General features: G+C 37.5%; 1 long non-coding RNA gene across 1 annotated transcript; it reads left to right on the top strand.

The window, feature by feature from the left end:
- The first annotated feature begins 7,502 nt into the window (after nt 1-7,502).
- On the top strand, nt 7,503-8,070 carry LOC149253822 (uncharacterized). Its single transcript, XR_016266237.1, has 3 exons — nt 7,503-7,550; nt 7,669-7,730; nt 7,844-8,070. It is a non-coding gene; the product is annotated as an uncharacterized LOC149253822 (long non-coding RNA).
- Nucleotides 8,071-9,310: the final 1,240 nt, after the last annotated feature.

Here is a 9,310-nt window from a genome sequence, read left to right as displayed (position 1 = left end):
TCTCCATCTCATCGTGTGGCTCAGATCATCCTAAGGGTTTAGTCGCCAATACTTATGACGCTGGGTTCTTCGGATCAACTCATTTGTTCACTCTTGCTTCGGCCGAGCGCTTCCTCAGCTTGTCAACTCCTCTGTGCTACTCTGCGGTTCAGGTATTAACCTCTCCGCGTCTTCACACCTGAACTTATATTACAGTCATGATTGTTTATTTCTCGAGTTATTTGGATTTGCTACGGTTCTCGTTGCTTACCATAAGTTTTTGATGTGCAGGTGGTCGGCTATTCGCAGTCTCCTACTGCTTGCAAGGGTTTTGCCGTCTCCAAGCTACACGAGTATGCCCTTCTTACTTTTATAGTTTGTCTTTAATGAAGGTTTATTTGAGCCGGTAAGGCATCATTCTCTGGTCTGAGGCGTGGCTCATGACCATTTCACTTACCTGTCTCAGGTCTGGTCATTATTGCTTCGAACCCTTGTTACATTCGTAGGCGGCCTCCTTGCCGGGACCTATACTGCGTTATCAGCTAGGGTTTAGCTAGGGTTTTATGATGGCTTTCATGCCGTTCATGTAATGTATATTTAATGATGAATTTGGTCTTCAGTTATGGTATAAAAGTGTCAAGCTTGTGTGTATACTTTAAAAGCCCTCTCAGAGCTATTCTCAGTTCTTTTAAGCGGCAATGCTACTATACGGTTGTATTGTTTCGGTTTGGTTCTAAGTACTTTTAATATATAACAGGACTTCTTATGAAGCTGTGTTAACAGTCCGCCTTTTGTTTAAATGAATACACTGCTCTTGTTCATAAATTTTGGTCCATATATTTGTTGGCTGGTTCTGTCTTTGTACCGCCGGTTGCTGTGGAATAAATTATCCTTCCAGTGTTATCGTTCCTCCTTCGCTTATCTGTGTAATGCTACCCTAAAAGGGTTTTATAAGACAGTCATGCTTTTCTTACGGCAATAGCTCATATCTTACGGGTTGTTTGCATGCTAACGGTTTTTATGAAGCAAATCTTTGTCAGCAACTTGATGTCGTATCTATGCTTATGCTGTGCCAATTCCTCTCATCCATCTCTTGTTTACAGCATTATTTCGTTTAATGTTTGTTAAGTTCATACGGCACTAGTTTCCGCATATTCTTGCTTAAAGTTGTTCAGCGTATGTATATAGCAGTTCCGCTTGGGTTTACACCGTATTCTTATTTACGCTTTAATGCTTGTCTTTACAGCAGATATATATATATATATATAGATGCCGTATTCATTTGATTACACTGTTTGATGTTTACGAGATTCCCCGTAGCTTATACAGCATTGTTAACTATGCTATATTCCTGTAGTTTATACAGTGTTATTGTTTTTATTTACGCGCGGGTTCCGCGCAGGTTCTTGGCTGGTCTGATTAAGGTTTGGTGACTGCCATGCTTGGACAGCATGCTTAGCTCAGCACCGTTCCCTAACCAAGGGTTCTGTTTAGATTCTTCCTTCTTATTATTTGTTTAGCTACTGCGGTCTCTCATACCGCCAACCGCCCTTAGGGTTTGACTCTGTAATGAGTATTTATCTCTAAACAACCCAGTTTATTATTGCAGCTAAGAAATGACCACAGATGTAACATTATCCTACAGAAGTCTCTGGTACTACATGCATTGTTCTTTTATAACATCTACCATTGACTATTGAAAAGAAACACAGATACCCAAACTTGGTCTGTACACCCTCAATACCTGCTCTTTATTCTATAGTTTTGTTAGAAAATGCATCCCTGGATAGCCTGCTACCGGTGTTTCTACTTCCAGAAGTCACCTGCATTCACTTTGCTCTTATCCTCCCAACCTTGAGATCCACTTACACTGGATTCTCCCCCCGAGCCGTCTTGCAGGCCTGCAGCCCTCAACAAGACTCATGCACTACTGTGCTAGGTTATCTGGTCATTACCAGACTTAACCTCTTTTTCTCACTCTGCTCTCTCATGGAATTCTTCTCTCTGTCTGTTCATCAACCTGTCCTTTCTCCCTGTTAGGGTGCTCACTGATCCATTTAACCAATGCCAAGAATCAGTTGTAACTGATATGTAATTTAAAATTACTTTTACGCAGGTTTGATTAACTGATTGGTAATTTAAAATTACTTTACGTGGGGTTAATCACAATAGGTATATTACATACTCCCCCCCTTAACAGGAACACCGTCCTCGGTGTTCATCTTTCGTCGGAACTTGATATTTTACTTGTGGTATTACTATCTAATCCACACAAAATGTGATCCTTTCTCTTTGAAATCAACGATTTCATTCCAAGAAAAGACGACAAACAAAATAGTAATGATATAGTCATAAGAAATATCATTAGTTATAAGCATCAATAGTCATAATCATTTGTAATTGCAAAAATATGCAACTTCTAATCGCCACCACCTGGCCCTTGTCCATTCATAATAAACAATTCTCTGTGTCAACTTACCATAACTTACCATCTTATGCTTGAAAATCATGAATACTTTCATGTAAGCCTGTTAATAGAGGTTGGACAATTCTTCAACCTTCCATGGTAAGTAGTTCCTGCAATATATGACTAACAAATTCAACCACATTAGTCACTATATTTTGAGTCAAATGAGACACTTTTGACTAGCAATCAATTGTGCAATGTTAGATGCTTTCTAAATCACAGTACTTTTACAAGTACTTAAAGAGCACTAATGCTAATCATCAAATGATAAATCACTGCTCACGTGCACACTGAACGAATTCTTACTAAAGACATCCGTAAAGTACTTCAAGAAGTACCAAAAGAGCACCTAGCTCTCTAATCATCAAAACAGTCAATCATTTCATCAAGCAAGAATTGTCTTAGCTCCCACTAAGATGTTCACAACATTATTAACACAATAAAGGAATTAAAATTTCCATTTATTCTTTATCGAGCACTAAGCTCATTTCTTATTAAATGTGCATAACATATTTTACACAACTATATGTAAAATTCATTTTTAACATAACATATAGCTGATGAGTTAATTCCTTTAGCCATGAGTCCACAATGGACTAAAGAATTCCCAACCCATGGGAACTGGTTCTCACAACCAAATCGAGTCATTTTCACATCCAGACAGTTTCTTTGATAGAGACCTTATCAGGTCTAACATGGAATTCCATTGGCCAACCAGCTCAAGAATTCCAGGGAGAGGAAATCTGGGCAGACAAGTACCATCAACCCCTCCGGGCAGGTAGCTGCCATCAACCCAACTCCGGGCAGACAGGTACCCTCAACCCCTCTGGGCAGGTAACTGTCATCAACCCAAGGCATTCCAGCCTTTCACAGTCCGGGCAGACAAGTACCATCAACCCAACTCCGGGCAGGTAGCTGCCATCAACCCAAGGCATCCACAACTGTCTGTCATGTTAAATTTCTCTTTTATTACTCTTTCTCATAGTAATTTACACAATGAACCATATGAACATTATCATTAGCATAACAAACATGCATGTATACCATGCATTTACACTTAACCCCCGACATGGGTCCACAACATCAAGTTTGATGGGAAACATATCCATCATACACGTTGTATGCATGCAAATTTTCCAAATAACATAATTCATGCATATCATATAACATCATTCTTTCTCATTTATAATTGCATTTCACATTGCAGCAATTTATGTGATGAGTTTTCTTGTTGCCATTAAGCTACCACTACTTAATCCCATCAGCAACGTTAGTTATAAATATGCATCAGTTAACACGTATTCCATTTCCCAGAATGTTCATGCATACAATATTGTCATGTATAAAAACATATGCAAATACTCATTAATGTATAAATGTCAACAACAGTTGAGTTAATACTCTCAACATTCCCAATTTTGCCATAGTCTGTTGTTCCAATTCAAATCTTCATTAACGGAGTATTATCTTACGTTTACTATGGCTAGCTTTAGTCATGCATCGTTAGTGTAATTAAACATAATTTCTCTAACATACAAGAACATAACTCTTATGTCACAATGACTAATCTTTGTGCATACTATTGCTTGTCATATAAGCCCTTCTTTAATGTATGCAACACTTATTCCCTTCACTAGAAGACCACCATCATTTCATACGACAAACCACATACCTCTTTCTTAAGGAAGTCATTTTAATCCTCATTTCTCTATCTTCTGATGTGAGGATTTCTCAAGATTCCCTTTCAAGAAATTATTAAAGATGTCTATCTTTCGGCATAAAAACCAAGATACAAAAACGAGGTTTACTTATCCTTTATGCATCAAATCAAGCAATCAACAGAGCTCTTCCAACAAGACAATCTCTCGAAGAGATTATTATTTTCAAGGAAGCTATCATGACCACTTTCTCTAAGTACGCACAGTCTCCTAATTCCAACGTCAAAATAGCTACCAATATGCAACAGGTGTTCTCCTAACACAATTACTTTACTTAACGCACATAGTTCTTTTCATGAAACAAGTAAGGATTTTGGTTCTTGTATGAACACTATTCTAATGTGTCTTTGAAGGAAAGAACCTCTATTTCCATTTTCAAGAATTCTCATAAAATCCTTTATCTTCATACATGAAGTATGCATACTCTTAGGATGAGACTATATTTATGTATATATGTAATATACTCTTTCCTCAAGAAATTAGGGATAAATATCTATGTGCCTAGAAGCACATCCTTAGTTATCTTTATCATGCATGTAATGCATAATCATTTCACTAGAACTTAGGGACTAACTAGAATCATTAGCATATATATATATATATATATATATATATATATATATATATATATATATATATATATATATATATATATATATTTCAAGAAGCTTTTATCAAATAAAGATACATATTTTAATTCAAGCAAACTTGGCCACCTTCCATGCTATGTTCTTAGGACATTTATAGACCAGAGACAAGCATTTCACACACAAGACTCTCGTGGAGTCTTTCTAATAGGAACTACCTATTTTCTTTACCAAGAAAACATACAAGATAATCAATCTTTAACTGCATGCCTTAGCACATTTTCTTTACCAAGAAAATCTATAAAAGAACCATTCTTTTATTGCATGCATTCAAATACTTTCTCTACTAAGAAATCATATAAAACATTCATACGTGTTCTTCAAGTAAGTGAACAAGACACTTATCTTATCCTTGGATCAACATGCATAACTAACAAGTTAAACCACCCCTACCGGAAGCAATTGCTCTACTTATGCAATTAGAAGCATAATCTCCTAAGTGTCACACATGCACTAGAGCTACCATTTAGTGCTATATGCAACAACTATCATAACACTACTATGTGACCATTTCAGAATATAGAGTTCAAGGAGACATTATCAAAATCATTAACATCAACACTCTATAGTTATCTTTTTCCAATTCCTTAAGCATGGTCAAAGGAATACTCACATGCACATCGAGCGCTTACCTAGTCATCCCAAGACTTAGAGTCTTCTGCAAGATTCTAACACTCAAAGCTTGCTTTATCTGGTCATCACCAGACTTAGCGATTTCTTTTTCCCATCTCCGTCTGTCCCTACAGCACGGTCTTCTTCCTTCTCCTTGCTTCCTTTTCTTTTGGAAGCATCTATGGTTGGGGAAAGTAATTAGAGTTTACTGACAACTGTATTAACACAGGTAGTCTATTTATGAATAATTATCACCTGTAATTATACCATGAATGGGTCCTAGAAATGTTACCCACTGAACATGTCTCTACCCTTAACTTCACACTGGAATGCAACATGCATAAGAAATCCATCATTCCCATAGTAGAGATAAATTCAACCATTATTTAATCGAGGCTCCAATGGTTTTTATCTCCCAACAAGTAATAATTAACATCAGCACATACCATGCTATAATGGATTTCAGTTAATTAGAAGGCAATCATCATTAGATCTATTAAGACATAAGAATATACTATTCATCATGCATGCTCATGGTGAATAAAATTAAGAACTCTTCTCATAAACAACTGGAACTATAGCACACACATTCCATGCATGTGACATCAATCAACCTTCACTTGTTTACGAATTGTAACCATCTTAGTCCAATTCAATTAATGCATATAAGTTTGATGGGTTAGTCATACAACACTAACCAATCCCAACTACCAATCGTCTTCATGCACCCATGACAAGACTGAACCAAAAGTTAGTTATGACAATCAAGTCTCGCTGCTTGACTCATTGCATGTTTTCAATATCTAAGGGGGTTCTTCTAATGGTTTTTTTTTTTTTTTTTAAAACAATTTGTCATCCTATTCAAGGATGTTCCCCATAATTTATATTCATGCATGACTCATTAAGTTTTGTTCATGGTAACTTCAATTTTGTTTAACGAATGTATCATTGTTATTGCCATATTTGCAAGGTAAAAGTTGGTAGTTGATTGTCACTTTTCTCCCTGAGTGTTCAATATTGTTCATGAATGTAATGAGTACTCAATATTGTTCTTAGGTGCAACAAAAGTTTCATTGTCTTTTATCCTCATCAGGAATCCAACGTTATGAACGTAGTTATGCAACATCTTATTAACTACTTCTCAAAGAAGTTATAAACATGAATCACACCTGTCATGCCAAAAGTAGTGTACGGCATAAATGAATATGCGAATGATTAAACTCATACCCGAGTTAATGCCTACTAATGGCGTACTTCAATATCCTTTCCGCTTACCATTTTCCAAAGGCGCCAGTATTGCAACCTTTCATAAGATTATTAACGTTATAATGACCTTCTCATCCTTTAATATTCATTCACATCCCAGCCTGCATTTCCTCCATTTTACTTGTTGACTGCTAGCAGATTGTCGTTTTCTGTCAGTTTCCTAATTGATAAACAAGGAAATCAATTTAGCTGAATTTATTACTTCCTCAAATATATATATATATATATATATATATATATATATATATTTTACGGCTGGGTTTTGCTGCTCCAGAGGCCACAGTTTTGAAACCTCTGCTCTGATACCACATTGTCACGACCCTTTTTAACATAATAAGCATAACAGTAAAATTATAAAAAAAAATTATATGATAACGGTGGTCAACTTATGAACCCACCTCTTTTATAAGAAAACTAACCTAAACATCTAACCCGGTCTAAACGCTTGTATATACATACTTAACCTTTATTGTATGTACACCACTGAACTTGTGTGATCACCGGCGCAAATGCATGAACATAAGTCTTATGGATAACCTTAATCGTTTACCCATCCTGTTGAATTTGATTAACCGACAGATGGTGAACGGATACTAAGCCAACTCATTCCATCTGTATCCAAGTGGCATGACTTCACGTGAAGCCCATGTGGTGACCCACTGTGGTTTCCGCGCCAGGCTTTTTCCCGCTCTGATGGACGACGAAGATCTCTCCTTCTCATCGTGTGGCTCAGATCATCCTAAGGGTTTAGTCGCCAATACTTATGACGCCGGGTTCTTCGGATCAACTCATTTGTTCACTCTTGCTTCGGCTGAGCGCTTCCTCAGCTTGTCAACTCCTCTGTGCTACTCTGCGGTTCAGGTATTAACCTCTCCGCGTCTTCACACCTGAACTTATATTACAGTCATGATTGTTTATTTCTCGAGTTATTTGGATTTGCTACGGTTCTCGTTGCTTACCATAAGTTTTTGATGTGCAGGTGGTCGGCTATTCGCAGTCTCCTACTGCTTGCAAGGGTTTTGCCGTCTCCAAGCTACACGGGTATGCCCTTCTTACTTTTATAGTTTGTCTTTAATGAAGGTTTATTTGAGCCGGTAAGGCATCATTCTCTGGTCTGAGGCGTGGCTCATGACCATTTCACTTACCTGTCTCAGGTCTGGTCATTATTGCTTCGAACCCTTGTTACATTCGTAGGCGGCCTCCTTGCCGGGACCTATACTGCGTTATCAGCTAGGGTTTAGCTAGGGTTTTATGATGGCTTTCATGCCGTTCATGTAATGTATATTTAATGATGAATTTGGTCTTCAGTTATGGTATAAAAGTGTCAAGCTTGTGTGTATACTTTAAAAGCCCTCTCAGAGCTATTCTCAGTTCTTTTAAGCGGCAATGCTACTATACGGTTGTATTGTTTCGGTTTGGTTCTAAGTACTTTTAATATATAACAGGACTTCTTATGAAGCTGTGTTAACAGTCCGCCTTTTGTTTAAATGAATACACTGCTCTTGTTCATAAATTTTGTTCCATATATTTGTTGGCTGGTTCTGTCTTTGTACCGCCGGTTGCTGTGGAATAAATTATCCTTCCAGTGTTATCGTTCCTCCTTCGCTTATCTGTGTAATGCTACCCTAAAAGGGTTTTATAAGACAGTCATGCTTTTCTTACGGCAATAGCTCATATCTTACGGGTTGTTTGCTTGCTAATGGTTTTTATGAAGCAAATCTTTGTCAGCAACTTGATGTCGTATCTATGCTTATGCTGTGCCAATTCCTCTCATCCATCTCTTGTTTACAGCATTATTTCGTTTAATGTTTGTTAAGTTCATACGGCACTAGTTTCCGCATATTCTTGCTTAAAGTTGTTCAGCGTATGTATATAGCAGTTCCGCTTGGGTTTACACCGTATTCTTATTTACGCTTTAATGCTTGTCTTTACAGCAGATATATATATATATAGATGTCGTATTCATTTGATTACACTGTTTGATGTTTACGAGATTCCCCGTAGCTTATACAGCATTGTTAACTATGCTATATTCCTGTAGTTTATACAGTGTTATTGTTTTTATTTACGCGCGGGTTCCACGCAGGTTCTTGGCTGGTCTGATTAAGGTTTGGTGACTGCCATGCTTGGACAGCATGCTTAGCTCAGCACCGTTCCCTAACCAAGGGTTCTGTTTAGATTCTTCCTTCTTATTATTTGTTTAGCTACTGCGGTCTCTCATACCGCCAACCGCCCTTAGGGTTTGACTCTGTAATGAGTATTTATCTCTAAACAACCCAGTTTATTATTGCAACTAAGAAATGACCACAAATGTAACATTATCCTACAGAAGTCTCTAGTACTACATGCATTGTTCTTTTATAACATCTACCATTGACTATTGAAAAGAAACACAGATACCCAAACTTGGTTTGTACACCCTCAATACCTGCTCTTTATTCTATAGTTTTGTTAGAAAATGCATACCTGGATAGCCTGCTACCGGTGTTTCTACTTCCAGAAGTCACCTGCATTCACTTTGCTCTTATCCTCCCAACCTTGAGATCCACTTACACTGGATTCTCCCCCCGAGCCGTCTTGCAGGCCTGCAGCCCTCAACAAGACTCATGCACTACTGTGCT

Source organism: Pinus tabuliformis, chromosome 7 (assembly GCF_031772625.1).
Source record: "Pinus tabuliformis cultivar Carrire ecotype Pingquan chromosome 7, CPIR1, whole genome shotgun sequence".
In the NCBI taxonomy this organism is placed as follows: Eukaryota; Viridiplantae; Streptophyta; class Pinopsida; order Pinales; family Pinaceae; genus Pinus; species Pinus tabuliformis.
The sequence above is the reverse complement of the archived record's forward strand: the minus strand, read 5'-3'. Positions and strand labels throughout refer to the sequence as shown.